This window comes from Sesamum indicum, linkage group LG10, assembly GCF_026168435.1.
Source record: "Sesamum indicum cultivar Baizhima isolate 11 linkage group LG10, ASM2616843v1, whole genome shotgun sequence".
Lineage (NCBI taxonomy): Eukaryota > Viridiplantae > Streptophyta > Magnoliopsida > Lamiales > Pedaliaceae > Sesamum > Sesamum indicum.
Window position 1 is genome coordinate 6,122,925 of NC_142666.1, and position 24,486 is coordinate 6,147,410.

Below are 24,486 nucleotides of genomic sequence, written 5' to 3' on the forward strand. Positions count from 1 at the left end.
GAGCGACAGGTGGGACGTCGAATCTTCCGGGGGGCGTAACTTTGCGCACTGGTGGAGCCACGCCGCGAGCAGCCTATGCACGCGAAGCTCGCCGCGAGCTCCACGACGTGGACAACTGGGCTTGCCCCGTTGGGCCACATTTCGTGGCCCAAATTTCACCGTTTTCGGTGGATTCCGGCGCGTTTTCGATCGTTGGCCGCATTCGTGATGAGTCGGCCGTGGGGTCTCATGGGGAGATATACAGGGGTTGGGGTGCGCGGAACGGTCGAGAAAAAGCGGGAAGCTGGACGGGTGGGAGGAGCAGTTCGCAAAAAGGGGTGCTACACGAGGACTTCCCAGGGGGTCACCCATCCTAGTACTACTCTCGCCCAAACACGCTTAACTTCGGAGTTCTGATGGGATCCGGTGCATTAGTGCTGGTATGATCGCACCCGTTGAGATATGCGCGCTTTAACCTTTTATGCTCTAGCAGCGGAGCGACAGGTGGGACGTCGAATCTTGCGGGGGGCGTAACTTTGCGCACTGGTGGAGCTACGCCGCGAGCAGCCTATGCACGCGAAGCTCGCCGCGAGCTCCACGACGTGGACAACTGGGCTTGCCCCGTTGGGCCACATTTCGTGGCCCAAATTTCACCGTTTTCGGTGGATTCCGGCGCGTTTTCGATCGTTGGCCGCATTCATGATGAGTCGGCCGTGGGGTCTCATGGGGAGATATACAGGGGTTGGGGTGCGCGGAACGGTCGAGAAAAAGCAGGAAGCTGGACGGGTGGGAGGAGCAGTTCGCAAAAAGGGGTGCAACACGAGGACTTCCCAGGGGGTCACCCATCCTAGTACTACTCTCGCCCAAGCACGCTTGACTTCGGAGTTCTGATGGGATCCGGTGCATTAGTGCTGGTATGATCGCACCCGCTGAGATATGCGCGCTTTAACCTTTTATGCTCTGGCAGCGGAGCGACAGGTGGGACGTCGAATCTTCCGGGGGGCGTAACTTTGCGCACTGGTGGAGCTACGCCGCGAGCAGCCTATGCACGCGAAGCTCGCCGCGAGCTCCACGACGTGGACAACTGGGCTTGCCCCGTTGGGCCACATTTCGTGGCCCGAATTTCGCCGTTTTCGGTGGATTCCGGCGCGTTTTCGATCGTTGGCCGCATTCGTGATGAGTCGGCCGTGGGGTCTCATGGGGAGATATACAGGGGTTGGGGTGCGCGGAACGGTCGAGAAAAAGCAGGAAGCTGGACGGGTGGGAGGAGCATTTCGCAAAAAGGGGTGCAACACGAGGACTTCCCAGGGGGTCACCCATCCTAGTACTACTCTCGCCCAAGCACGCTTGACTTCGGAGTTCTGATGGGATCCGGTGCATTAGTGCTGGTATGATCGCACCCGCTGAGATATGCGCGCTTTAACCTTTTATGCTCTGGCAGCGGAGCGACAGGTGGGACGTCGAATCTTCCGGGGGGCGTAACTTTGCGCACTGGTGGAGCTACGCCGCGAGCAGCCTATGCACGCGAAGCTCGCCGCGAGCTCCACGACGTGGACAATTGGGCTTGCCCCGTTGGGCCACATTTCGTGGCCCAAATTTCGCCGTTTTCGGTGGATTCCGGCGCGTTTTCGATCGTTGGCCGCATTCGTGATGAGTCGGCCGTGGGGTCTCATGGGGAGATATACAGGGGTTGGGGTGCGCGGAACGGTCGAGAAAAAGCGGTAAGCTGGACGGGTGGGAGGAGCAGTTCGCAAAAAGGGGTGCAACACGAGGACTTCCCAGGGGGTCACCCATCCTAGTACTACTCTCGCCCAGACACGCTTAACTTCGGAGTTCTGATGGGATCCGGTGCATTAGTGCTGGTATGATCGCACACGCTGAGATATGCGCGCTTTAACCTTTTATGCTCTAGCAGCGGAGCGACAGGTGGGACGTCGAATCTTCCGGGGGGCGTAACTTTGCGCACTGGTGGAGCTACGCCGCGAGCAGCCTATGCACGCGAAGCTCGCCGCGAGCTCCACGACGTGGACAACTGGGCTTGCCCCGTTGGGCCACATTTCGTGGCCCAAATTTCGCCGTTTTCGGTGGATTCCGGCGCGTTTTCGATCGTTGGCCGCATTCGTGATGAGTCGGCCATGGGGTCTCATGGGGAGATATACAGGGGTTGGGGTGCGCGGAACGGTCGAGAAAAAGCAGGAAGCTGGACGGGTGGGAGGAGCAGTTCGCAAAAAGGGGTGCAACACGAGGACTTCCCAGGGGGTCACCCATCCTAGTACTACTCTCGCCCAAGCACGCTTGACTTCGGAGTTCTGATGGGATCCGGTGCATTAGTGCTGGTATGATCGCACCCGCTGAGATATGCGCGCTTTAACCTTTTATGCTCTGGCAGCGGAGCGACAGGTGGGACGTCGAATCTTCCGGGGGGCGTAACTTTGCGCACTGGTGGAGCTACGCCGCGAGCAGCCTATGCACGCGAAGCTCGCCGCGAGCTCCACGACGTGGACAACTGGGCTTGCCCCGTTGGGCCACATTTCGTGGCCCAAATTTCACCGTTTTCGGTGGATTCCGGCGCGTTTTCGATCGTTGGCCGCATTCGTGATGATTCGGCCGTGGGGTCTCATGGGGAGATATACAGGGGTTGGGGTGCGCGGAACGGTCGAGAAAAAGCAGGAAGCTGGACGGGTGGGAGGAGCATTTCGCAAAAAGGGGTGCAACACGAGGACTTCCCAGGGGGTCACCCATCCTAGTACTACTCTCGCCCAAGCACGCTTGACTTCGGAGTTCTGATGGGATCCGGTGCATTAGTGCTGGTATGATCGCACCCGCTGAGATATGCGCGCTTTAACCTTTTATGCTCTGGCAGCGGAGCGACAGGTGGGACGTCGAATCTTCCGGGGGGCGTAACTTTGCGCACTGGTGGAGCTACGCCGCGAGCAGCCTATGCACGCGAAGCTCGCCGCGAGCTCCACGACGTGGACAATTGGGCTTGCCCCGTTGGGCCACATTTCGTGGCCCAAATTTCGCCGTTTTCGGTGGATTCCGGCGCGTTTTCGATCGTTGGCCGCATTCGTGATGAGTCGGCCGTGGGGTCTCATGGGGAGATATACAGGGGTTGGGGTGCGCGGAACGGTCGAGAAAAAGCGGGAAGCTGGACGGGTGGGAGGAGCAGTTCGCAAAAAGGGGTGCAACACGAGGACTTCCCAGGGGGTCACCCATCCTAGTACTACTCTCGCCCAGACACGCTTAACTTCGGAGTTCTGATGGGATCCGGTGCATTAGTGCTGGTATGATCGCACACGCTGAGATATGCGCGCTTTAACCTTTTATGCTCTAGCAGCGGAGCGACAGGTGGGACGTCGAATCTTCCGGGGGGCGTAACTTTGCGCACTGGTGGAGCTACGCCGCGAGCAGCCTATGCACGCGAAGCTCGCCGCGAGCTCCACGACGTGGACAACTGGGCTTGCCCCGTTGGGCCACATTTCGTGGCCCAAATTTCGCCGTTTTCGGTGGATTCCGGCGCGTTTTCGATCGTTGGCCGCATTCGTGATGAGTCGGCCGTGGGGTCTCATGGGGAGATATACAGGGGTTGGGGTGCGCGGAACGGTCGAGAAAAAGCAGGAAGCTGGACGGGTGGGAGGAGCAGTTCGCAAAAAGGGGTGCAACACGAGGACTTCCCAGGGGGTCACCCATCCTAGTACTACTCTCGCCCAAGCACGCTTGACTTCGGAGTTCTGATGGGATCCGGTGCATTAGTGCTGGTATGATCGCACCCGCTGAGATATGCGCGCTTTAACCTTTTATGCTCTGGCAGCGGAGCGACAGGTGGGACGTCGAATCTTCCGGGGGGCGTAACTTTGCGCACTGGTGGAGCTACGCCGCGAGCAGCCTATGCACGCGAAGCTCGCCGCGAGCTCCACGACGTGGACAACTGGGCTTGCCCCGTTGGGCCACATTTCGTGGCCCAAATTTCGCCGTTTTCGGTGGATTCCGGCGCGTTTTCGATCGTTGGCCGCATTCGTGATGAGTCGGCCGTGGGGTCTCATGGGGAGATATACAGGGGTTGGGGTGCGCGGAACGGTCGAGAAAAAGCGGGAAGCTGGACGGGTGGGAGGAGCAGTTCGCAAAAAGGGGTGCAACACGAGGACTTCCCAGGGGGTCACCCATCCTAGTACTACTCTCGCCCAGACACGCTTAACTTCGGAGTTCTGATGGGATCCGGTGCATTAGTGCTGGTATGATCGCACACGCTGAGATATGCGCGCTTTAACCTTTTATGCTCTAGCAGCGGAGCGACAGGTGGGACGTCGAATCTTCCGGGGGGCGTAACTTTGCGCACTGGTGGAGCTACGCCGCGAGCAGCCTATGCACGCGAAGCTCGCCGCGAGCTCCACGACGTGGACAACTGGGCTTGCCCCGTTGGGCCACATTTCGTGGCCCAAATTTCGCCGTTTTCGGTGGATTCCGGCGCGTTTTCGATCGTTGGCCGCATTCGTGATGAGTCGGCCGTGGGGTCTCATGGGGAGATATACAGGGGTTGGGGTGCGCGGAACGGTCGAGAAAAAGCAGGAAGCTGGACGGGTGGGAGGAGCAGTTCGCAAAAAGGGGTGCAACACGAGGACTTCCCAGGGGGTCACCCATCCTAGTACTACTCTCGCCCAAGCACGCTTGACTTCGGAGTTCTGATGGGATCCGGTGCATTAGTGCTGGTATGATCGCACCCGCTGAGATATGCGCGCTTTAACCTTTTATGCTCTGGCAGCGGAGCGACAGGTGGGACGTCGAATCTTCCGGGGGGCGTAACTTTGCGCACTGGTGGAGCTACGCCGCGAGCAGCCTATGCACGCGAAGCTCGCCGCGAGCTCCACGACGTGGACAACTGGGCTTGCCCCGTTGGGCCACATTTCGTGGCCCAAATTTCACCGTTTTCGGTGGATTCCGGCGCGTTTTCGATCGTTGGCCGCATTCATGATGAGTCGGCCGTGGGGTCTCATGGGGAGATATACAGGGGTTGGGGTGCGCGGAACGGTCGAGAAAAAGCAGGAAGCTGGACGGGTGGGAGGAGCAGTTCGCAAAAAGGGGTGCAACACGAGGACTTCCCAGGGGGTCACCCATCCTAGTACTACTCTCGCCCAAGCACGCTTGACTTCGGAGTTCTGATGGGATCCGGTGCATTAGTGCTGGTATGATCGCACCCGCTGAGATATGCGCGCTTTAACCTTTTATGCTCTGGCAGCGGAGCGACAGGTGGGACGTCGAATCTTCCGGGGGGCGTAACTTTGCGCACTGGTGGAGCTACGCCGCGAGCAGCCTATGCACGCGAAGCTCGCCGCGAGCTCCACGACGTGGACAACTGGGCTTGCCCCGTTGGGCCACATTTCGTGGCCCGAATTTCGCCGTTTTCGGTGGATTCCGGCGCGTTTTCGATCGTTGGCCGCATTCGTGATGAGTCGGCCGTGGGGTCTCATGGGGAGATATACAGGGGTTGGGGTGCGCGGAACGGTCGAGAAAAAGCAGGAAGCTGGACGGGTGGGAGGAGCATTTCGCAAAAAGGGGTGCAACACGAGGACTTCCCAGGGGGTCACCCATCCTAGTACTACTCTCGCCCAAGCACGCTTGACTTCGGAGTTCTGATGGGATCCGGTGCATTAGTGCTGGTATGATCGCACCCGCTGAGATATGCGCGCTTTAACCTTTTATGCTCTGGCAGCGGAGCGACAGGTGGGACGTCGAATCTTCCGGGGGGCGTAACTTTGCGCACTGGTGGAGCTACGCCGCGAGCAGCCTATGCACGCGAAGCTCGCCGCGAGCTCCACGACGTGGACAATTGGGCTTGCCCCGTTGGGCCACATTTCGTGGCCCAAATTTCGCCGTTTTCGGTGGATTCCGGCGCGTTTTCGATCGTTGGCCGCATTCGTGATGAGTCGGCCGTGGGGTCTCATGGGGAGATATACAGGGGTTGGGGTGCGCGGAACGGTCGAGAAAAAGCGGGAAGCTGGACGGGTGGGAGGAGCAGTTCGCAAAAAGGGGTGCAACACGAGGACTTCCCAGGGGGTCACCCATCCTAGTACTACTCTCGCCCAGACACGCTTAACTTCGGAGTTCTGATGGGATCCGGTGCATTAGTGCTGGTATGATCGCACACGCTGAGATATGCGCGCTTTAACCTTTTATGCTCTAGCAGCGGAGCGACAGGTGGGACGTCGAATCTTCCGGGGGGCGTAACTTTGCGCACTGGTGGAGCTACGCCGCGAGCAGCCTATGCACGCGAAGCTCGCCGCGAGCTCCACGACGTGGACAACTGGGCTTGCCCCGTTGGGCCACATTTCGTGGCCCAAATTTCGCCGTTTTCGGTGGATTCCGGCGCGTTTTCGATCGTTGGCCGCATTCGTGATGAGTCGGCCGTGGGGTCTCATGGGGAGATATACAGGGGTTGGGGTGCGCGGAACGGTCGAGAAAAAGCAGGAAGCTGGACGGGTGGGAGGAGCAGTTCGCAAAAAGGGGTGCAACACGAGGACTTCCCAGGGGGTCACCCATCCTAGTACTACTCTCGCCCAAGCACGCTTGACTTCGGAGTTCTGATGGGATCCGGTGCATTAGTGCTGGTATGATCGCACCCGCTGAGATATGCGCGCTTTAACCTTTTATGCTCTGGCAGCGGAGCGACAGGTGGGACGTCGAATCTTCCGGGGGGCGTAACTTTGCGCACTGGTGGAGCTACGCCGCGAGCAGCCTATGCACGCGAAGCTCGCCGCGAGCTCCACGACGTGGACAACTGGGCTTGCCCCGTTGGGCCACATTTCGTGGCCCAAATTTCACCGTTTTCGGTGGATTCCGGCGCGTTTTCGATCGTTGGCCGCATTCGTGATGATTCGGCCGTGGGGTCTCATGGGGAGATATACAGGGGTTGGGGTGCGCGGAACGGTCGAGAAAAAGCAGGAAGCTGGACGGGTGGGAGGAGCATTTCGCAAAAAGGGGTGCAACACGAGGACTTCCCAGGGGGTCACCCATCCTAGTACTACTCTCGCCCAAGCACGCTTGACTTCGGAGTTCTGATGGGATCCGGTGCATTAGTGCTGGTATGATCGCACCCGCTGAGATATGCGCGCTTTAACCTTTTATGCTCTGGCAGCGGAGCGACAGGTGGGACGTCGAATCTTCCGGGGGGCGTAACTTTGCGCACTGGTGGAGCTACGCCGCGAGCAGCCTATGCACGCGAAGCTCGCCGCGAGCTCCACGACGTGGACAATTGGGCTTGCCCCGTTGGGCCACATTTCGTGGCCCAAATTTCGCCGTTTTCGGTGGATTCCGGCGCGTTTTCGATCGTTGGCCGCATTCGTGATGAGTCGGCCGTGGGGTCTCATGGGGAGATATACAGGGGTTGGGGTGCGCGGAACGGTCGAGAAAAAGCGGGAAGCTGGACGGGTGGGAGGAGCAGTTCGCAAAAAGGGGTGCAACACGAGGACTTCCCAGGGGGTCACCCATCCTAGTACTACTCTCGCCCAGACACGCTTAACTTCGGAGTTCTGATGGGATCCGGTGCATTAGTGCTGGTATGATCGCACACGCTGAGATATGCGCGCTTTAACCTTTTATGCTCTAGCAGCGGAGCGACAGGTGGGACGTCGAATCTTCCGGGGGGCGTAACTTTGCGCACTGGTGGAGCTACGCCGCGAGCAGCCTATGCACGCGAAGCTCGCCGCGAGCTCCACGACGTGGACAACTGGGCTTGCCCCGTTGGGCCACATTTCGTGGCCCAAATTTCGCCGTTTTCGGTGGATTCCGGCGCGTTTTCGATCGTTGGCCGCATTCGTGATGAGTCGGCCGTGGGGTCTCATGGGGAGATATACAGGGGTTGGGGTGCGCGGAACGGTCGAGAAAAAGCAGGAAGCTGGACGGGTGGGAGGAGCAGTTCGCAAAAAGGGGTGCAACACGAGGACTTCCCAGGGGGTCACCCATCCTAGTACTACTCTCGCCCAAGCACGCTTGACTTCGGAGTTCTGATGGGATCCGGTGCATTAGTGCTGGTATGATCGCACCCGCTGAGATATGCGCGCTTTAACCTTTTATGCTCTGGCAGCGGAGCGACAGGTGGGACGTCGAATCTTCCGGGGGGCGTAACTTTGCGCACTGGTGGAGCTACGCCGCGAGCAGCCTATGCACGCGAAGCTCGCCGCGAGCTCCACGACGTGGACAACTGGGCTTGCCCCGTTGGGCCACATTTCGTGGCCCAAATTTCACCGTTTTCGGTGGATTCCGGCGCGTTTTCGATCGTTGGCCGCATTCGTGATGAGTCGGCCGTGGGGTCTCATGGGGAGATATACAGGGGTTGGGGTGCGCGGAACGGTCGAGAAAAAGCAGGAAGCTGGACGGGTGGGAGGAGCAGTTCGCAAAAAGGGGTGCAACACGAGGACTTCCCAAGGGGTCACCCATCCTAGTACTACTCTCGCCCAAGCACGCTTAACTTCGGAGTTCTGATGGGATCCGGTGCATTAGTGCTGGTATGATCGCACCCGCTGAGATATGCGCGCTTTAACCTTTTATGCTCTGGCAGCGGAGCGACAGGTGGGACGTCGAATCTTCCGGGGGGCGTAACTTTGCGCACTGGTGGAGCTACGCCGCGAGCAGCCTATGCACGCGAAGCTCGCCGCGAGCTCCACGACGTGGACAGCTGGGCTTGCCCCGTTGGGCCACATTTCGTGGCCCAAATTTCGCCGTTTTCGGTGGATTCCGGCGCGTTTTCGATCGTTGGCCGCATTCGTGATGAGTCGGCCGTGGGGTCTCAGGGGGAGATATACAGGGGTTGGGGTGTGCGGAACGGTCGAGAAAAAGCAGGAAGCTGGACGGGTCGGAGGAGCATTTCGCAAAAAGGGGTGCAACACGAGGACTTCCCAGGGGTTCACCCATCCTAGTACTACTCTTGCCCTGGCACGCTTAACTTCGGAGTTCTGATGGGATCCGGTGCATTAGTGCTGGTATGATCGCACCCGCTGAGATATGCGCGCTTTAACCTTTTATGCTCTAGCAGCGGAGCGACAGGTGGGACGTCGAATCTTCCGGGGGGCGTAACTTTGCGCACTGGTGGAGCCACGCCGCGAGCAGCCTATGCACGCGAAGCTCGCCGCGAGCTCCACGACGTGGACAACTGGGCTTGCCCCGTTGGGCCACATTTCGTGGCCCAAATTTCACCGTTTTCGGTGGATTCCGGCGCGTTTTCGATCGTTGGCCGCATTCGTGATGAGTCGGCCGTGGGGTCTCATGGGGAGATATACAGGGGTTGGGGTGCGCGGAACGGTCGAGAAAAAGCGGGAAGCTGGACGGGTGGGAGGAGCAGTTCGCAAAAAGGGGTGCTACACGAGGACTTCCCAGGGGGTCACCCATCCTAGTACTACTCTCGCCCAAACACGCTTAACTTCGGAGTTCTGATGGGATCCGGTGCATTAGTGCTGGTATGATCGCACCCGTTGAGATATGCGCGCTTTAACCTTTTATGCTCTAGCAGCGGAGCGACAGGTGGGACGTCGAATCTTGCGGGGGGCGTAACTTTGCGCACTGGTGGAGCTACGCCGCGAGCAGCCTATGCACGCGAAGCTCGCCGCGAGCTCCACGACGTGGACAACTGGGCTTGCCCCGTTGGGCCACATTTCGTGGCCCAAATTTCACCGTTTTCGGTGGATTCCGGCGCGTTTTCGATCGTTGGCCGCATTCATGATGAGTCGGCCGTGGGGTCTCATGGGGAGATATACAGGGGTTGGGGTGCGCGGAACGGTCGAGAAAAAGCAGGAAGCTGGACGGGTGGGAGGAGCAGTTCGCAAAAAGGGGTGCAACACGAGGACTTCCCAGGGGGTCACCCATCCTAGTACTACTCTCGCCCAAGCACGCTTGACTTCGGAGTTCTGATGGGATCCGGTGCATTAGTGCTGGTATGATCGCACCCGCTGAGATATGCGCGCTTTAACCTTTTATGCTCTGGCAGCGGAGCGACAGGTGGGACGTCGAATCTTCCGGGGGGCGTAACTTTGCGCACTGGTGGAGCTACGCCGCGAGCAGCCTATGCACGCGAAGCTCGCCGCGAGCTCCACGACGTGGACAACTGGGCTTGCCCCGTTGGGCCACATTTCGTGGCCCGAATTTCGCCGTTTTCGGTGGATTCCGGCGCGTTTTCGATCGTTGGCCGCATTCGTGATGAGTCGGCCGTGGGGTCTCATGGGGAGATATACAGGGGTTGGGGTGCGCGGAACGGTCGAGAAAAAGCAGGAAGCTGGACGGGTGGGAGGAGCATTTCGCAAAAAGGGGTGCAACACGAGGACTTCCCAGGGGGTCACCCATCCTAGTACTACTCTCGCCCAAGCACGCTTGACTTCGGAGTTCTGATGGGATCCGGTGCATTAGTGCTGGTATGATCGCACCCGCTGAGATATGCGCGCTTTAACCTTTTATGCTCTGGCAGCGGAGCGACAGGTGGGACGTCGAATCTTCCGGGGGGCGTAACTTTGCGCACTGGTGGAGCTACGCCGCGAGCAGCCTATGCACGCGAAGCTCGCCGCGAGCTCCACGACGTGGACAATTGGGCTTGCCCCGTTGGGCCACATTTCGTGGCCCAAATTTCGCCGTTTTCGGTGGATTCCGGCGCGTTTTCGATCGTTGGCCGCATTCGTGATGAGTCGGCCGTGGGGTCTCATGGGGAGATATACAGGGGTTGGGGTGCGCGGAACGGTCGAGAAAAAGCGGGAAGCTGGACGGGTGGGAGGAGCAGTTCGCAAAAAGGGGTGCAACACGAGGACTTCCCAGGGGGTCACCCATCCTAGTACTACTCTCGCCCAGACACGCTTAACTTCGGAGTTCTGATGGGATCCGGTGCATTAGTGCTGGTATGATCGCACACGCTGAGATATGCGCGCTTTAACCTTTTATGCTCTAGCAGCGGAGCGACAGGTGGGACGTCGAATCTTCCGGGGGGCGTAACTTTGCGCACTGGTGGAGCTACGCCGCGAGCAGCCTATGCACGCGAAGCTCGCCGCGAGCTCCACGACGTGGACAACTGGGCTTGCCCCGTTGGGCCACATTTCGTGGCCCAAATTTCGCCGTTTTCGGTGGATTCCGGCGCGTTTTCGATCGTTGGCCGCATTCGTGATGAGTCGGCCGTGGGGTCTCATGGGGAGATATACAGGGGTTGGGGTGCGCGGAACGGTCGAGAAAAAGCAGGAAGCTGGACGGGTGGGAGGAGCAGTTCGCAAAAAGGGGTGCAACACGAGGACTTCCCAGGGGGTCACCCATCCTAGTACTACTCTCGCCCAAGCACGCTTGACTTCGGAGTTCTGATGGGATCCGGTGCATTAGTGCTGGTATGATCGCACCCGCTGAGATATGCGCGCTTTAACCTTTTATGCTCTGGCAGCGGAGCGACAGGTGGGACGTCGAATCTTCCGGGGGGCGTAACTTTGCGCACTGGTGGAGCTACGCCGCGAGCAGCCTATGCACGCGAAGCTCGCCGCGAGCTCCACGACGTGGACAACTGGGCTTGCCCCGTTGGGCCACATTTCGTGGCCCAAATTTCACCGTTTTCGGTGGATTCCGGCGCGTTTTCGATCGTTGGCCGCATTCGTGATGATTCGGCCGTGGGGTCTCATGGGGAGATATACAGGGGTTGGGGTGCGCGGAACGGTCGAGAAAAAGCAGGAAGCTGGACGGGTGGGAGGAGCATTTCGCAAAAAGGGGTGCAACACGAGGACTTCCCAGGGGGTCACCCATCCTAGTACTACTCTCGCCCAAGCACGCTTGACTTCGGAGTTCTGATGGGATCCGGTGCATTAGTGCTGGTATGATCGCACCCGCTGAGATATGCGCGCTTTAACCTTTTATGCTCTGGCAGCGGAGCGACAGGTGGGACGTCGAATCTTCCGGGGGGCGTAACTTTGCGCACTGGTGGAGCTACGCCGCGAGCAGCCTATGCACGCGAAGCTCGCCGCGAGCTCCACGACGTGGACAATTGGGCTTGCCCCGTTGGGCCACATTTCGTGGCCCAAATTTCGCCGTTTTCGGTGGATTCCGGCGCGTTTTCGATCGTTGGCCGCATTCGTGATGAGTCGGCCGTGGGGTCTCATGGGGAGATATACAGGGGTTGGGGTGCGCGGAACGGTCGAGAAAAAGCGGGAAGCTGGACGGGTGGGAGGAGCAGTTCGCAAAAAGGGGTGCAACACGAGGACTTCCCAGGGGGTCACCCATCCTAGTACTACTCTCGCCCAGACACGCTTAACTTCGGAGTTCTGATGGGATCCGGTGCATTAGTGCTGGTATGATCGCACACGCTGAGATATGCGCGCTTTAACCTTTTATGCTCTAGCAGCGGAGCGACAGGTGGGACGTCGAATCTTCCGGGGGGCGTAACTTTGCGCACTGGTGGAGCTACGCCGCGAGCAGCCTATGCACGCGAAGCTCGCCGCGAGCTCCACGACGTGGACAACTGGGCTTGCCCCGTTGGGCCACATTTCGTGGCCCAAATTTCGCCGTTTTCGGTGGATTCCGGCGCGTTTTCGATCGTTGGCCGCATTCGTGATGAGTCGGCCGTGGGGTCTCATGGGGAGATATACAGGGGTTGGGGTGCGCGGAACGGTCGAGAAAAAGCAGGAAGCTGGACGGGTGGGAGGAGCAGTTCGCAAAAAGGGGTGCAACACGAGGACTTCCCAGGGGGTCACCCATCCTAGTACTACTCTCGCCCAAGCACGCTTGACTTCGGAGTTCTGATGGGATCCGGTGCATTAGTGCTGGTATGATCGCACCCGCTGAGATATGCGCGCTTTAACCTTTTATGCTCTGGCAGCGGAGCGACAGGTGGGACGTCGAATCTTCCGGGGGGCGTAACTTTGCGCACTGGTGGAGCTACGCCGCGAGCAGCCTATGCACGCGAAGCTCGCCGCGAGCTCCACGACGTGGACAACTGGGCTTGCCCCGTTGGGCCACATTTCGTGGCCCAAATTTCACCGTTTTCGGTGGATTCCGGCGCGTTTTCGATCGTTGGCCGCATTCGTGATGATTCGGCCGTGGGGTCTCATGGGGAGATATACAGGGGTTGGGGTGCGCGGAACGGTCGAGAAAAAGCAGGAAGCTGGACGGGTGGGAGGAGCAGTTCGCAAAAAGGGGTGCAACACGAGGACTTCCCAGGGGGTCACCCATCCTAGTACTACTCTCGCCCAAGCACGCTTAACTTCGGAGTTCTGATGGGATCCGGTGCATTAGTGCTGGTATGATCGCACCCGCTGAGATATGCGCGCTTTAACCTTTTATGCTCTGGCAGCGGAGCGACAGGTGGGACGTCGAATCTTCCGGGGGGCGTAACTTTGCGCACTGGTGGAGCTACGCCGCGAGCAGCCTATGCACGCGAAGCTCGCCGCGAGCTCCACGACGTGGACAGCTGGGCTTGCCCCGTTGGGCCACATTTCGTGGCCCAAATTTCGCCGTTTTCGGTGGATTCCGGCGCGTTTTCGATCGTTGGCCGCATTCGTGATGAGTCGGCCGTGGGGTCTCAGGGGGAGATATACAGGGGTTGGGGTGTGCGGAACGGTCGAGAAAAAGCAGGAAGCTGGACGGGTCGGAGGAGCATTTCGCAAAAAGGGGTGCAACACGAGGACTTCCCAGGGGGTCACCCATCCTAGTACTACTCTCGCCCAAGCACGCTTGACTTCGGAGTTCTGATGGGATCCGGTGCATTAGTGCTGGTATGATCGCACCCGCTGAGATATGCGCGCTTTAACCTTTTATGCTCTGGCAGCGGAGCGACAGGTGGGACGTCGAATCTTCCGGGGGGCGTAACTTTGCGCACTGGTGGAGCTACGCCGCGAGCAGCCTATGCACGCGAAGCTCGCCGCGAGCTCCACGACGTGGACAACTGGGCTTGCCCCGTTGGGCCACATTTCGTGGCCCAAATTTCACCGTTTTTGGTGGATTCCGGCGCGTTTTCGATCGTTGGCCGCATTCGTGATGAGTCGGCCGTGGGGTCTCATGGGGAGATATACAGGGGTTGGGGTGCGCGGAACGGTCGAGAAAAAGCAGGAAGCTGGACGGGTGGGAGGAGCAGTTCGCAAAAAGGGGTGCAACACGAGGACTTCCCAGGGGGTCACCCATCCTAGTACTACTCTCGCCCAAGCACGCTTAACTTCGGAGTTCTGATGGGATCCGGTGCATTAGTGCTGGTATGATCGCACCCGCTGAGATATGCGCGCTTTAACCTTTTATGCTCTGGCAGCGGAGCGACAGGTGGGACGTCGAATCTTCCGGGGGGCGTAACTTTGCGCACTGGTGGAGCTACGCCGCGAGCAGCCTATGCACGCGAAGCTCGCCGCGAGCTCCACGACGTGGACAGCTGGGCTTGCCCCGTTGGGCCACATTTCGTGGCCCAAATTTCGCCGTTTTCGGTGGATTCCGGCGCGTTTTCGATCGTTGGCCGCATTCGTGATGAGTCGGCCGTGGGGTCTCAGGGGGAGATATACAGGGGTTGGGGTGTGCGGAACGGTCGAGAAAAAGCAGGAAGCTGGACGGGTCGGAGGAGCATTTCGCAAAAAGGGGTGCAACACGAGGACTTCCCAGGGGGTCACCCATCCTAGTACTACTCTTGCCCTGGCACGCTTAACTTCGGAGTTCTGATGGGATCCGGTGCATTAGTGCTGGTATGATCGCACCCGCTGAGATATGCGCGCTTTAACCTTTTATGCTCTAGCAGCGGAGCGACAGGTGGGACGTCGAATCTTCCGGGGGGCGTAACTTTGCGCACTGGTGGAGCCACGCCGCGAGCAGCCTATGCACGCGAAGCTCGCCGCGAGCTCCACGACGTGGACAACTGGGCTTGCCCCGTTGGGCCACATTTCGTGGCCCAAATTTCACCGTTTTCGGTGGATTCCGGCGCGTTTTCGATCGTTGGCCGCATTCGTGATGAGTCGGCCGTGGGGTCTCATGGGGAGATATACAGGGGTTGGGGTGCGCGGAACGGTCGAGAAAAAGCGGGAAGCTGGACGGGTGGGAGGAGCAGTTCGCAAAAAGGGGTGCTACACGAGGACTTCCCAGGGGGTCACCCATCCTAGTACTACTCTCGCCCAAACACGCTTAACTTCGGAGTTCTGATGGGATCCGGTGCATTAGTGCTGGTATGATCGCACCCGTTGAGATATGCGCGCTTTAACCTTTTATGCTCTAGCAGCGGAGCGACAGGTGGGACGTCGAATCTTGCGGGGGGCGTAACTTTGCGCACTGGTGGAGCTACGCCGCGAGCAGCCTATGCACGCGAAGCTCGCCGCGAGCTCCACGACGTGGACAACTGGGCTTGCCCCGTTGGGCCACATTTCGTGGCCCAAATTTCACCGTTTTCGGTGGATTCCGGCGCGTTTTCGATCGTTGGCCGCATTCATGATGAGTCGGCCGTGGGGTCTCATGGGGAGATATACAGGGGTTGGGGTGCGCGGAACGGTCGAGAAAAAGCAGGAAGCTGGACGGGTGGGAGGAGCAGTTCGCAAAAAGGGGTGCAACACGAGGACTTCCCAGGGGGTCACCCATCCTAGTACTACTCTCGCCCAAGCACGCTTGACTTCGGAGTTCTGATGGGATCCGGTGCATTAGTGCTGGTATGATCGCACCCGCTGAGATATGCGCGCTTTAACCTTTTATGCTCTGGCAGCGGAGCGACAGGTGGGACGTCGAATCTTCCGGGGGGCGTAACTTTGCGCACTGGTGGAGCTACGCCGCGAGCAGCCTATGCACGCGAAGCTCGCCGCGAGCTCCACGACGTGGACAACTGGGCTTGCCCCGTTGGGCCACATTTCGTGGCCCAAATTTCGCCGTTTTCGGTGGATTCCGGCGCGTTTTCGATCGTTGGCCGCATTCGTGATGAGTCGGCCGTGGGGTCTCATGGGGAGATATACAGGGGTTGGGGTGCGCGGAACGGTCGAGAAAAAGCGGGAAGCTGGACGGGTCGGAGGAGCATTTCGCAAAAAGGGGTGCAACACGAGGACTTCCCAGGGGGTCACCCATCCTAGTACTACTCTCGCCCAAGCACGCTTAACTTCGGAGTTCTGATGGGATCCGGTGCATTAGTGCTGGTATGATCGCACACGATGAGATATGCGCGCTTTAACCTTTTATGCTCTAGCAGCGGAGCGACAGGTGGGACGTCGAATCTTCCGGGGGGCGTAACTTTGCGCACTGGTGGAGCGACGCCGCGAGCAGCCTATGCACGCGAAGCTCGCCGCGAGCTCCACGACGTGGACAATTGGGCTTGCCCCGTTGGGCCACATTTCGTGGCCCAAATTTCGCCGTTTTCGGTGGATTCCGGCGCGTTTTCGATCGTTGGCCGCATTCGTGATGAGTCGGCCGTGGGGTCTCATGGGGAGATATACAGGGGTTGGGGTGTGCGGAACGGTCGAGAAAAAGTAGGAAGCTGGACGGGTCGGAGGAGCATTTCGCAAAAAGGGGTGCAACACGAGGACTTCCCAGGGGGTCACCCATCCTAGTACTACTCTCGCCCAAGCACGCTTAACTTCAGAGTTCTGATGGGATCCGGTGCATTAGTGCTGGTATGATCGCACACGATGAGATATGCGCGCTTTAACCTTTTATGCTCTAGCAGCGGAGCGACAGGTGGGACGTCGAATCTTCCGGGGGGCGTAACTTTGCGCACTGGTGGAGCTACGCCGCGAGCAGCCTATGCACGCGAAGCTCGCCGCGAGCTCCACGACGTGGACAACTGGGCTTGCCCCGTTGGGCCACATTTCGTGGCCCAAATTTCACCGTTTTCGGTGGATTCCGGCGCGTTTTCGATCGTTGGCCGCATTCGTGATGAGTCGGCCGTGGGGTCTCATGGGGAGATATACAGGGGTTGGGGTGCGCGGAACGGTCGAGAAAAAGCAGGAAGCTGGACGGGTGGGAGGAGCATTTCGCAAAAAGGGGTGCAACACGAGGACTTCCCAGGGGGTCACCCATCCTAGTACTACTCTCGCCCAAGCACGCTTGACTTCGGAGTTCTGATGGGATCCGGTGCATTAGTGCTGGTATGATCGCACCCGCTGAGATATGCGCGCTTTAACCTTTTATGCTCTGGCAGCGGAGCGACAGGTGGGACGTCGAATCTTCCGGGGGGCGTAACTTTGCGCACTGGTGGAGCTACGCCGCGAGCAGCCTATGCACGCGAAGCTCGCCGCGAGCTCCACGACGTGGACAATTGGGCTTGCCCCGTTGGGCCACATTTCGTGGCCCAAATTTCGCCGTTTTCGGTGGATTCCGGCGCGTTTTCGATCGTTGGCCGCATTCGTGATGAGTCGGCCGTGGGGTCTCATGGGGAGATATACAGGGGTTGGGGTGCGCGGAACGGTCGAGAAAAAGCGGGAAGCTGGACGGGTGGGAGGAGCAGTTCGCAAAAAGGGGTGCAACACGAGGACTTCCCAGGGGGTCACCCATCCTAGTACTACTCTCGCCCAAACACGCTTAACTTCGGAGTTCTGATGGGATCCGGTGCATTAGTGCTGGTATGATCGCACACGCTGAGATATGCGCGCTTTAACCTTTTATGCTCTAGCAGCGGAGCGACAGGTGGGACGTCGAATCTTCCGGGGGGCGTAACTTTGCGCACTGGTGGAGCTACGCCGCGAGCAGCCTATGCACGCGAAGCTCGCCGCGAGCTCCACGACGTGGACAACTGGGCTTGCCCCGTTGGGCCACATTTCGTGGCCCAAATTTCGCCGTTTTCGGTGGATTCCGGCGCGTTTTCGATCGTTGGCCGCATTCGTGATGAGTCGGCCGTGGGGTCTCATGGGGAGATATACAGGGGTTGGGGTGCGCGGAACGGTCGAGAAAAAGCAGGAAGCTGGACGGGTGGGAGGAGCAGTTCGCAAAAAGGGGTGCAACACGAAGACTTCCCAGGGGGTCACCCATCCTAGTACTACTCTCGCCCAAGCACGCTTGACTTCGGAGTTCTGATGGGATCCGGTGCATTAGTGCTGGTATGATCGCACCCGCTGAGATATGCGCGCTTTAACCTTTTATGCTCTGGCAGCGGAGCGACAGGTGGGACGTCGAATCTTCCGGGGGGCGTAACTTTGCGCACTGGTGGAGCTACGCCGCGAGCAGCCTATGCACGCGAAACTCGCCGCGAGCTCCACGACGTGGACAACTGGGCTTGCCCCGTTGGGCCACATTTCGTGGCCCAAATTTCGCCGTTTTCGGTGGATTCCGGCGCGTTTTCGATCGTTGGCCGCATTCGTGATGAGTCGGCCGTGGGGTCTCATGGGGAGATATACAGGGGTTGGGGTGCGCGGAACGGTCGAGAAAAAGCGGGAAGCTGGACGGGTCGGAGGAGCATTTCGCAAAAAGGGGTGCAACACGAGGACTTCCCAGGGGGTCACCCATCCTAGTACTACTCTCGCCCAAGCACGCTTAACTTCGGAGTTCTGATGGGATCCGGTGCATTAGTGCTGGTATGATCGCACACGATGAGATATGCGCGCTTTAACCTTTTATGCTCTAGCAGCGGAGCGACAGGTGGGACGTCGAATCTTCCGGGGGGCGTAACTTTGCGCACTGGTGGAGCGACGCCGCGAGCAGCCTATGCACGCGAAGCTCGCCGCGAGCTCCACGACGTGGACAATTGGGCTTGCCCCGTTGGGCCACATTTCGTGGCCCAAATTTCGCCGTTTTCGGTGGATTCCGGCGCGTTTTCGATCGTTGGCCGCATTCGTGATGAGTCGGCCGTGGGGTCTCATGGGGAGATATACAGGGGTTGGGGTGTGCGGAACGGTCGAGAAAAAGTAGGAAGCTGGACGGGTCGGAGGAGCATTTCGCAAAAAGGGGTGCAACACGAGGACTTCCCAGGGGGTCACCCATCCTAGTACTACTCTCGCCCAAGCACGCTTACCTTCAGAGTTCTGATGGGATCCGGTGCATTAGTGCTGGTATGATCGCACACGATGAGATATGCGCGCTTTAACCTTTTATGCTCTAGCAGCGGAGCGACAGGTGGGACGTCGAATCTTCCGGGGGGCGTAACTTTGCGCACTGGTGGAGCTACGCCGCGAGCAGCCTATGCACGCGAAGCTCGCCGCGAGCTCCACGACGTGGACAACTGGGCTTGCCCCGTTGGGCCACATTTCGTGGCCCAAATTTCACCGTTTTCGGTGGATTCCGGCGCGTTTTCGATCGTTGGCCGCATTCGTGATGAGTCGGCCGTGGGGTCTCATGGGGAGATATACAGGGGTTGGGGTGCGCGGAACGGTCGAGAAAAAGCAGGAAGCTGGACGGGTGGGAGGAGCATTTCGCAAAAAGGGGTGCAACACGAGGACTTCCCAAGGGGTCACCCATCCTAGTACTACTCTCGCCCAAGCACGCTTGACTTCGGAGTTCTGATGGGATCCGGTGCATTAGTGCTGGTATGATCGCACCCGCTGAGATATGCGCGCTTTAACCTTTTATGCTCTGGCAGCGGAGCGACAGGTGGGACGTCGAATCTTCCGGGGGGCGTAACTTTGCGCACTGGTGGAGCTACGCCGCGAGCAGCCTATGCACGCGAAGCTCGCCGCGAGCTCCACGACGTGGACAATTGGGCTTGCCCCGTTGGGCCACATTTCGTGGCCCAAATTTCGCCGTTTTCGGTGGATTCCGGCGCGTTTTCGATCGTTGGCCGCATTCGTGATGAGTCGGCCGTGGGGTCTCATGGGGAGATATACAGGGGTTGGGGTGCGCGGAACGGTCGAGAAAAAGCGGGAAGCTGGACGGGTGGGAGGAGCAGTTCGCAAAAAGGGGTGCAACACGAGGACTTCCCAGGGGGTCACCCATCCTAGTACTACTCTCGCCCAAACACGCTTAACTTCGGAGTTCTGATGGGATCCGGTGCATTAGTGCTGGTATGATCGCACACGCTGAGATATGCGCGCTTTAACCTTTTATGCTCTAGCAGCGGAGCGACAGGTGGGACGTCGAATCTTCCGGGGGGCGTAACTTTGCGCACTGGTGGAGCTACGCCGCGAGCAGCCTATGCACGCGAAGCTCGCCGCGAGCTCCACGACGTGGACAACTGGGCTTGCCCCGTTGGGCCACATTTCGTGGCCCAAATTTCGCCGTTTTCGGTGGATTCCGGCGCGTTTTCGATCGTTGGCCGCATTCGTGATGAGTCGGCCGTGGGGTCTCATGGGGAGATATACAGGGGTTGGGGTGCGCGGAACGGTCGAGAAAAAGCAGGAAGCTGGACGGGTGGGAGGAGCAGTTCGCAAAAAGGGGTGCAACACGAAGACTTCCCAGGGGGTCACCCATCCTAGTACTACTCTCGCCCAAGCACGCTTGACTTCGGAGTTCTGATGGGATCCGGTGCATTAGTGCTGGTATGATCGCACCCGCTGAGATATGCGCGCTTTAACCTTTTATGCTCTGGCAGCGGAGCGACAGGTGGGACGTCGAATCTTCCGGGGGGCGTAACTTTGCGCACTGGTGGAGCTACGCCGCGAGCAGCCTATGCACGCGAAGCTCGCCGCGAGCTCCACGACGTGGACAACTGGGCTTGCCCCGTTGGGCCACATTTCGTGGCCCAAATTTCGCCGTTTTCGGTGGATTCCGGCGCGTTTTCGATCGTTGGCCGCATTCGTGATGAGTCGGCCGTGGGGTCTCATGGGGAGATATACAGGGGTTGGGGTGCGCAGAACGGTCGAGAAAAAGCAGGAAGCTGGACGGGTCGGAGGAGCATTTCGCAAAAAGGGGTGCAACACGAGGACTTCCCAAGGGGTCACCCATCCTAGTACTACTCTCGCCCAGGCACGCTTAACTTCGGAGTTCTGATGGGATCCGGTGCATTAGTGCTGGTATGATCGCACCCGCTGAGATATGCGCGCTTTAACCTTTTATGCTCTGGCAGCGGAGCGACAGGTGGGACGTCGAATCTTCCGGGGGGCGTAACTTTGCGCACTGGTGGAGCTACGCCGCGAGCAGCCTATGCACGCGAAGCTCGCCGCGAGCTCCACGACGTGGACAACTGGGCTTGCCCCGTTGGGCCACATTTCGTGGCCCAAATTTCGCCGTTTTCGGTGGATTCCGGCGCGTTTTCGATCGTTGGCCGCATTCGTGATGAGTCGGCCGTGGGGTCTCAGGGGGAGATATACAGGGGTTGGGGTGTGCGGAACGGTCGAGAAAAAGTAGGAAGCTGGACGGGTCGGAGGAGCATTTCGCAAAAAGGGGTGCAACACGAGGACTTCCCAGGGGGTCACCCATCCTAGTACTACTCTCGCCCAAGCACGCTTAACTTCGGAGTTCTGATGGGATCCGGTGCATTAGTGCTGGTATGATCGCACACGCTGAGATATGCGCGCTTTAACCTTTTATGCTCTAGCAGCGGAGCGACAGGTGGGACGTCGAATCTTCCGGGGGGCGTAACTTTGCGCACTGGTGGAGCTACGCCGCGAGCAGCCTATGCACGCGAAGCTCGCCGCGAGCTCCACGACGTGGACAACTGGGCTTGCCCCGTTGGGCCACATTTCGTGGCCCAAATTTCGCCGTTTTCGGTGGATTCCGGCGCGTTTTCGATCGTTGGCCGCATTCGTGATGAGTCGGCCGTGGGGTCTCAGGGGGAGATATACAGGGGTTGGGGTGTGCGGAACGGTCGAGAAAAAGTAGGAAGCTGGACGGGTCGGAGGAGCATTTCGCAAAAAGGGGTGCAACACGAGGACTTCCCAGGGGGTCACCCATCCTAGTACTACTCTCGCCCAAGCACGCTTAACTTCGGAGTTCTGATGGGATCCGGTGCATTAGTGCTGGTATGATCGCACACGCTGAGATATGCGCGCTTTAACCTTTTATGCTCTAGCAGCGGAGCGACAGGTGGGACGTCGAATCTTCCGGGGGGCGTAACTTTGCGCACTGGTGGAGCCACGCCGCGAGCAGCCTATGCACGCGAAGCTCGCCGCGAGCTCCACGACGTGGTCAACTGGGCTTGCCCCGTTGGGCCACATTTCGTGGCCCAAATTTCGCCGTTTTCGGTGGATTCCGGCGCGTTTTCGATCGTTGGCCGCATTCGTGATGAGTCGGCCGTGGGGTCTCATGGGGAGATATACAGGGGTTGGGGTGCGCGGAACGGTCGAGAAAAAGCGGGAAGCTGGACGGGTCGGAGGAGCATTTCGCAAAAAGGGGTGCAACACGAGGACTTCCCAGGGGCTCACCCATCCTAGTACTACTCTCGCCCAAGCACGCTTAACTTCGGAGTTCTGATGGGATCCGGTGCATTAGTGCTGGTATGATCGCACACGATGAGATATGCGCGCTTTAACCTTTTATGCTCTAGCAGCGGAGCGACAGGTGGGACGTCGAATCTTCCGGGGGGCGTAACTTTGCGCACTGGTGGAGCGACGCCGCGAGCAGCCTATGCACGCGAAGCTCGCCGCGAGCTCCACGACGTGGACAATTGGGCTTGCCCCGTTGGGCCACATTTCGTGGCCCAAATTTCGCCGTTTTCGGTGGATTCCGGCGCGTTTTCGATCGTTGGCCGCATTCGTGATGAGTCGGCCGTGGGGTCTCATGGGGAGATATACAGGGGTTGGGGTGTGCGGAACGGTCGAGAAAAAGTAGGAAGCTGGACGGGTCGGAGGAGCATTTCGCAAAAAGGGGTGCAACACGAGGACTTCCCAGGGGGTCACCCATCCTAGTACTACTCTCGCCCAAGCACGCTTAACTTCAGAGTTCTGATGGGATCCGGTGCATTAGTGCTGGTATGATCGCACACGATGAGATATGCGCGCTTTAACCTTTGATGCTCTAGCAGCGGAGCGACAGGTGGGACGTCGAATCTTCCGGGGGGCGTAACTTTGCGCACTGGTGGAGCTACGCCGCGAGCAGCCTATGCACGCGAAGCTCGCCGCGAGCTCCACGACGTGGACAACTGGGCTTGCCCCGTTGGGCCACATTTCGTGGCCCAAATTTCACCGTTTTCGGTGGATTCCGGCGCGTTTTCGATCGTTGGCCGCATTCGTGATGAGTCGGCCGTGGGGTCTCATGGGGAGATATACAGGGGTTGGGGTGCGCGGAACGGTCGAGAAAAAGCAGGAAGCTGGACGGGTGGGAGGAGCATTTCGCAAAAAGGGGTGCAACACGAGGACTTCCCAGGGGGTCACCCATCCTAGTACTACTCTCGCCCAAGCACGCTTGACTTCGGAGTTCTGATGGGATCCGGTGCATTAGTGCTGGTATGATCGCACCCGCTGAGATATGCGCGCTTTAACCTTTTATGCTCTGGCAGCGGAGCGACAGGTGGGACGTCGAATCTTCCGGGGGGCGTAACTTTGCGCACTGGTGGAGCTACGCCGCGAGCAGCCTATGCACGCGAAGCTCGCCGCGAGCTCCACGACGTGGACAATTGGGCTTGCCCCGTTGGGCCACATTTCGTGGCCCAAATTTCGCCGTTTTCGGTGGATTCCGGCGCGTTTTCGATCGTTGGCCGCATTCGTGATGAGTCGGCCGTGGGGTCTCATGGGGAGATATACAGGGGTTGGGGTGCGCGGAACGGTCGAGAAAAAGCGGGAAGCTGGACGGGTGGGAGGAGCAGTTCGCAAAAAGGGGTGCAACACGAGGACTTCCCAGGGGGTCACCCATCCTAGTACTACTCTCGCCCAAACACGCTTAACTTCGGAGTTCTGATGGGATCCGGTGCATTAGTGCTGGTATGATCGCACACGCTGAGATATGCGCGCTTTAACCTTTTATGCTCTAGCAGCGGAGCGACAGGTGGGACGTCGAATCTTCCGGGGGGCGTAACTTTGCGCACTGGTGGAGCTACGCCGCGAGCAGCCTATGCACGCGAAGCTCGCCGCGAGCTCCACGACGTGGACAACTGGGCTTGCCCCGTTGGGCCACATTTCGTGGCCCAAATTTCGCCGTTTTCGGTGGATTCCGGCGCGTTTTCGATCGTTGGCCGCATTCGTGATGAGTCGGCCGTGGGGTCTCATGGGGAGATATACAGGGGTTGGGGTGCGCGGAACGGTCGAGAAAAAGCAGGAAGCTGGACGGGTGGGAGGAGCAGTTCGCAAAAAGGGGTGCAACACGAAGACTTCCCAGGGGGTCACCCATCCTAGTACTACTCTCGCCCAAGCACGCTTGACTTCGGAGTTCTGATGGGATCCGGTGCATTAGTGCTGGTATGATCGCACCCGCTGAGATATGCGCGCTTTAACCTTTTATGCTCTGGCAGCGGAGCGACAGGTGGGACGTCGAATCTTCCGGGGGGCGTAACTTTGCGCACTGGTGGAGCTACGCCGCGAGCAGCCTATGCACGCGAAGCTCGCCGCGAGCTCCACGACGTGGACAACTGGGCTTGCCCCGTTGGGCCACATTTCGTGGCCCAAATTTCGCCGTTTTCGGTGGATTCCGGCGCGTTTTCGATCGTTGGCCGCATTCGTGATGAGTCGGCCGTGGGGTCTCATGGGGAGATATACAGGGGTTGGGGTGCGCGGAACGGTCGAGAAAAAGCAGGAAGCTGGACGGGTCGGAGGAGCATTTCGCAAA

General features: G+C 59.2%; 51 non-coding genes across 51 annotated transcripts; all 51 read right to left on the reverse strand.

Moving 5' to 3' along the window:
- Positions 1–314: 314 nt before the first annotated feature.
- On the reverse strand, positions 315–433 carry LOC148785567 (5S ribosomal RNA). Its single transcript, XR_016062181.1, has one exon. It is a non-coding gene; the product is annotated as a 5S ribosomal RNA (ribosomal RNA).
- Positions 434–788: 355 nt separating this feature from the next.
- Positions 789–907, reverse strand: LOC148785568 (5S ribosomal RNA). The gene has a single exon (XR_016068305.1). It is a non-coding gene; the product is annotated as a 5S ribosomal RNA (ribosomal RNA).
- A 355-nt stretch (positions 908–1,262) lies between these two features.
- On the reverse strand, positions 1,263–1,381 carry LOC148785569 (5S ribosomal RNA). The gene has a single exon (XR_016068306.1). It is a non-coding gene; the product is annotated as a 5S ribosomal RNA (ribosomal RNA).
- A 355-nt stretch (positions 1,382–1,736) lies between these two features.
- On the reverse strand, positions 1,737–1,855 carry LOC148785570 (5S ribosomal RNA). Its single transcript, XR_016062103.1, has one exon. It is a non-coding gene; the product is annotated as a 5S ribosomal RNA (ribosomal RNA).
- Positions 1,856–2,210: 355 nt separating this feature from the next.
- Positions 2,211–2,329, reverse strand: LOC148785571 (5S ribosomal RNA). The gene has a single exon (XR_016068307.1). It is a non-coding gene; the product is annotated as a 5S ribosomal RNA (ribosomal RNA).
- Positions 2,330–2,684: 355 nt separating this feature from the next.
- Positions 2,685–2,803, reverse strand: LOC148785572 (5S ribosomal RNA). The gene has a single exon (XR_016068308.1). It is a non-coding gene; the product is annotated as a 5S ribosomal RNA (ribosomal RNA).
- A 355-nt stretch (positions 2,804–3,158) lies between these two features.
- On the reverse strand, positions 3,159–3,277 carry LOC148785573 (5S ribosomal RNA). Its single transcript, XR_016062104.1, has one exon. It is a non-coding gene; the product is annotated as a 5S ribosomal RNA (ribosomal RNA).
- A 355-nt stretch (positions 3,278–3,632) lies between these two features.
- On the reverse strand, positions 3,633–3,751 carry LOC148785574 (5S ribosomal RNA). Its single transcript, XR_016068309.1, has one exon. It is a non-coding gene; the product is annotated as a 5S ribosomal RNA (ribosomal RNA).
- A 355-nt stretch (positions 3,752–4,106) lies between these two features.
- LOC148785575 (5S ribosomal RNA) lies at positions 4,107–4,225 on the reverse strand. The gene has a single exon (XR_016062105.1). It is a non-coding gene; the product is annotated as a 5S ribosomal RNA (ribosomal RNA).
- Positions 4,226–4,580: 355 nt separating this feature from the next.
- On the reverse strand, positions 4,581–4,699 carry LOC148785576 (5S ribosomal RNA). The gene has a single exon (XR_016068311.1). It is a non-coding gene; the product is annotated as a 5S ribosomal RNA (ribosomal RNA).
- A 355-nt stretch (positions 4,700–5,054) lies between these two features.
- LOC148785577 (5S ribosomal RNA) lies at positions 5,055–5,173 on the reverse strand. The gene has a single exon (XR_016068312.1). It is a non-coding gene; the product is annotated as a 5S ribosomal RNA (ribosomal RNA).
- A 355-nt stretch (positions 5,174–5,528) lies between these two features.
- Positions 5,529–5,647, reverse strand: LOC148785578 (5S ribosomal RNA). Its single transcript, XR_016068313.1, has one exon. It is a non-coding gene; the product is annotated as a 5S ribosomal RNA (ribosomal RNA).
- A 355-nt stretch (positions 5,648–6,002) lies between these two features.
- Positions 6,003–6,121, reverse strand: LOC148785579 (5S ribosomal RNA). Its single transcript, XR_016062106.1, has one exon. It is a non-coding gene; the product is annotated as a 5S ribosomal RNA (ribosomal RNA).
- A 355-nt stretch (positions 6,122–6,476) lies between these two features.
- LOC148785580 (5S ribosomal RNA) lies at positions 6,477–6,595 on the reverse strand. Its single transcript, XR_016068314.1, has one exon. It is a non-coding gene; the product is annotated as a 5S ribosomal RNA (ribosomal RNA).
- A 355-nt stretch (positions 6,596–6,950) lies between these two features.
- LOC148785581 (5S ribosomal RNA) lies at positions 6,951–7,069 on the reverse strand. The gene has a single exon (XR_016068315.1). It is a non-coding gene; the product is annotated as a 5S ribosomal RNA (ribosomal RNA).
- Positions 7,070–7,424: 355 nt separating this feature from the next.
- Positions 7,425–7,543, reverse strand: LOC148785582 (5S ribosomal RNA). The gene has a single exon (XR_016062107.1). It is a non-coding gene; the product is annotated as a 5S ribosomal RNA (ribosomal RNA).
- Positions 7,544–7,898: 355 nt separating this feature from the next.
- LOC148785583 (5S ribosomal RNA) lies at positions 7,899–8,017 on the reverse strand. The gene has a single exon (XR_016068317.1). It is a non-coding gene; the product is annotated as a 5S ribosomal RNA (ribosomal RNA).
- A 355-nt stretch (positions 8,018–8,372) lies between these two features.
- On the reverse strand, positions 8,373–8,491 carry LOC148785584 (5S ribosomal RNA). The gene has a single exon (XR_016068083.1). It is a non-coding gene; the product is annotated as a 5S ribosomal RNA (ribosomal RNA).
- Positions 8,492–8,846: 355 nt separating this feature from the next.
- On the reverse strand, positions 8,847–8,965 carry LOC148785585 (5S ribosomal RNA). Its single transcript, XR_016062237.1, has one exon. It is a non-coding gene; the product is annotated as a 5S ribosomal RNA (ribosomal RNA).
- Positions 8,966–9,320: 355 nt separating this feature from the next.
- On the reverse strand, positions 9,321–9,439 carry LOC148785586 (5S ribosomal RNA). The gene has a single exon (XR_016062182.1). It is a non-coding gene; the product is annotated as a 5S ribosomal RNA (ribosomal RNA).
- Positions 9,440–9,794: 355 nt separating this feature from the next.
- On the reverse strand, positions 9,795–9,913 carry LOC148785587 (5S ribosomal RNA). Its single transcript, XR_016068318.1, has one exon. It is a non-coding gene; the product is annotated as a 5S ribosomal RNA (ribosomal RNA).
- A 355-nt stretch (positions 9,914–10,268) lies between these two features.
- Positions 10,269–10,387, reverse strand: LOC148785588 (5S ribosomal RNA). The gene has a single exon (XR_016068319.1). It is a non-coding gene; the product is annotated as a 5S ribosomal RNA (ribosomal RNA).
- Positions 10,388–10,742: 355 nt separating this feature from the next.
- On the reverse strand, positions 10,743–10,861 carry LOC148785589 (5S ribosomal RNA). The gene has a single exon (XR_016062108.1). It is a non-coding gene; the product is annotated as a 5S ribosomal RNA (ribosomal RNA).
- A 355-nt stretch (positions 10,862–11,216) lies between these two features.
- Positions 11,217–11,335, reverse strand: LOC148785590 (5S ribosomal RNA). Its single transcript, XR_016068320.1, has one exon. It is a non-coding gene; the product is annotated as a 5S ribosomal RNA (ribosomal RNA).
- A 355-nt stretch (positions 11,336–11,690) lies between these two features.
- LOC148785591 (5S ribosomal RNA) lies at positions 11,691–11,809 on the reverse strand. Its single transcript, XR_016068321.1, has one exon. It is a non-coding gene; the product is annotated as a 5S ribosomal RNA (ribosomal RNA).
- A 355-nt stretch (positions 11,810–12,164) lies between these two features.
- LOC148785592 (5S ribosomal RNA) lies at positions 12,165–12,283 on the reverse strand. Its single transcript, XR_016062109.1, has one exon. It is a non-coding gene; the product is annotated as a 5S ribosomal RNA (ribosomal RNA).
- A 355-nt stretch (positions 12,284–12,638) lies between these two features.
- Positions 12,639–12,757, reverse strand: LOC148785593 (5S ribosomal RNA). Its single transcript, XR_016068322.1, has one exon. It is a non-coding gene; the product is annotated as a 5S ribosomal RNA (ribosomal RNA).
- Positions 12,758–13,112: 355 nt separating this feature from the next.
- On the reverse strand, positions 13,113–13,231 carry LOC148785594 (5S ribosomal RNA). The gene has a single exon (XR_016062318.1). It is a non-coding gene; the product is annotated as a 5S ribosomal RNA (ribosomal RNA).
- A 355-nt stretch (positions 13,232–13,586) lies between these two features.
- Positions 13,587–13,705, reverse strand: LOC148785595 (5S ribosomal RNA). The gene has a single exon (XR_016068323.1). It is a non-coding gene; the product is annotated as a 5S ribosomal RNA (ribosomal RNA).
- Positions 13,706–14,060: 355 nt separating this feature from the next.
- LOC148785596 (5S ribosomal RNA) lies at positions 14,061–14,179 on the reverse strand. Its single transcript, XR_016062320.1, has one exon. It is a non-coding gene; the product is annotated as a 5S ribosomal RNA (ribosomal RNA).
- Positions 14,180–14,534: 355 nt separating this feature from the next.
- On the reverse strand, positions 14,535–14,653 carry LOC148785597 (5S ribosomal RNA). The gene has a single exon (XR_016061919.1). It is a non-coding gene; the product is annotated as a 5S ribosomal RNA (ribosomal RNA).
- A 355-nt stretch (positions 14,654–15,008) lies between these two features.
- Positions 15,009–15,127, reverse strand: LOC148785598 (5S ribosomal RNA). The gene has a single exon (XR_016062183.1). It is a non-coding gene; the product is annotated as a 5S ribosomal RNA (ribosomal RNA).
- Positions 15,128–15,482: 355 nt separating this feature from the next.
- LOC148785599 (5S ribosomal RNA) lies at positions 15,483–15,601 on the reverse strand. The gene has a single exon (XR_016068324.1). It is a non-coding gene; the product is annotated as a 5S ribosomal RNA (ribosomal RNA).
- Positions 15,602–15,956: 355 nt separating this feature from the next.
- LOC148785600 (5S ribosomal RNA) lies at positions 15,957–16,075 on the reverse strand. The gene has a single exon (XR_016068441.1). It is a non-coding gene; the product is annotated as a 5S ribosomal RNA (ribosomal RNA).
- Positions 16,076–16,430: 355 nt separating this feature from the next.
- On the reverse strand, positions 16,431–16,549 carry LOC148785601 (5S ribosomal RNA). Its single transcript, XR_016062115.1, has one exon. It is a non-coding gene; the product is annotated as a 5S ribosomal RNA (ribosomal RNA).
- Positions 16,550–16,904: 355 nt separating this feature from the next.
- Positions 16,905–17,023, reverse strand: LOC148785602 (5S ribosomal RNA). The gene has a single exon (XR_016068325.1). It is a non-coding gene; the product is annotated as a 5S ribosomal RNA (ribosomal RNA).
- Positions 17,024–17,378: 355 nt separating this feature from the next.
- LOC148785603 (5S ribosomal RNA) lies at positions 17,379–17,497 on the reverse strand. Its single transcript, XR_016062077.1, has one exon. It is a non-coding gene; the product is annotated as a 5S ribosomal RNA (ribosomal RNA).
- Positions 17,498–17,852: 355 nt separating this feature from the next.
- LOC148785604 (5S ribosomal RNA) lies at positions 17,853–17,971 on the reverse strand. The gene has a single exon (XR_016062018.1). It is a non-coding gene; the product is annotated as a 5S ribosomal RNA (ribosomal RNA).
- A 355-nt stretch (positions 17,972–18,326) lies between these two features.
- LOC148785605 (5S ribosomal RNA) lies at positions 18,327–18,445 on the reverse strand. The gene has a single exon (XR_016068442.1). It is a non-coding gene; the product is annotated as a 5S ribosomal RNA (ribosomal RNA).
- Positions 18,446–18,800: 355 nt separating this feature from the next.
- Positions 18,801–18,919, reverse strand: LOC148785606 (5S ribosomal RNA). The gene has a single exon (XR_016062216.1). It is a non-coding gene; the product is annotated as a 5S ribosomal RNA (ribosomal RNA).
- A 355-nt stretch (positions 18,920–19,274) lies between these two features.
- Positions 19,275–19,393, reverse strand: LOC148785607 (5S ribosomal RNA). Its single transcript, XR_016068414.1, has one exon. It is a non-coding gene; the product is annotated as a 5S ribosomal RNA (ribosomal RNA).
- A 355-nt stretch (positions 19,394–19,748) lies between these two features.
- Positions 19,749–19,867, reverse strand: LOC148785608 (5S ribosomal RNA). Its single transcript, XR_016062078.1, has one exon. It is a non-coding gene; the product is annotated as a 5S ribosomal RNA (ribosomal RNA).
- Positions 19,868–20,222: 355 nt separating this feature from the next.
- On the reverse strand, positions 20,223–20,341 carry LOC148785609 (5S ribosomal RNA). The gene has a single exon (XR_016062019.1). It is a non-coding gene; the product is annotated as a 5S ribosomal RNA (ribosomal RNA).
- Positions 20,342–20,696: 355 nt separating this feature from the next.
- Positions 20,697–20,815, reverse strand: LOC148785610 (5S ribosomal RNA). Its single transcript, XR_016068096.1, has one exon. It is a non-coding gene; the product is annotated as a 5S ribosomal RNA (ribosomal RNA).
- Positions 20,816–21,170: 355 nt separating this feature from the next.
- On the reverse strand, positions 21,171–21,289 carry LOC148785611 (5S ribosomal RNA). The gene has a single exon (XR_016068443.1). It is a non-coding gene; the product is annotated as a 5S ribosomal RNA (ribosomal RNA).
- Positions 21,290–21,644: 355 nt separating this feature from the next.
- LOC148785612 (5S ribosomal RNA) lies at positions 21,645–21,763 on the reverse strand. Its single transcript, XR_016068444.1, has one exon. It is a non-coding gene; the product is annotated as a 5S ribosomal RNA (ribosomal RNA).
- A 355-nt stretch (positions 21,764–22,118) lies between these two features.
- Positions 22,119–22,237, reverse strand: LOC148785613 (5S ribosomal RNA). The gene has a single exon (XR_016062225.1). It is a non-coding gene; the product is annotated as a 5S ribosomal RNA (ribosomal RNA).
- A 355-nt stretch (positions 22,238–22,592) lies between these two features.
- LOC148785614 (5S ribosomal RNA) lies at positions 22,593–22,711 on the reverse strand. Its single transcript, XR_016062116.1, has one exon. It is a non-coding gene; the product is annotated as a 5S ribosomal RNA (ribosomal RNA).
- Positions 22,712–23,066: 355 nt separating this feature from the next.
- Positions 23,067–23,185, reverse strand: LOC148785615 (5S ribosomal RNA). The gene has a single exon (XR_016068326.1). It is a non-coding gene; the product is annotated as a 5S ribosomal RNA (ribosomal RNA).
- Positions 23,186–23,540: 355 nt separating this feature from the next.
- On the reverse strand, positions 23,541–23,659 carry LOC148785616 (5S ribosomal RNA). Its single transcript, XR_016062080.1, has one exon. It is a non-coding gene; the product is annotated as a 5S ribosomal RNA (ribosomal RNA).
- A 355-nt stretch (positions 23,660–24,014) lies between these two features.
- On the reverse strand, positions 24,015–24,133 carry LOC148785617 (5S ribosomal RNA). The gene has a single exon (XR_016062020.1). It is a non-coding gene; the product is annotated as a 5S ribosomal RNA (ribosomal RNA).
- Positions 24,134–24,486: the final 353 nt, after the last annotated feature.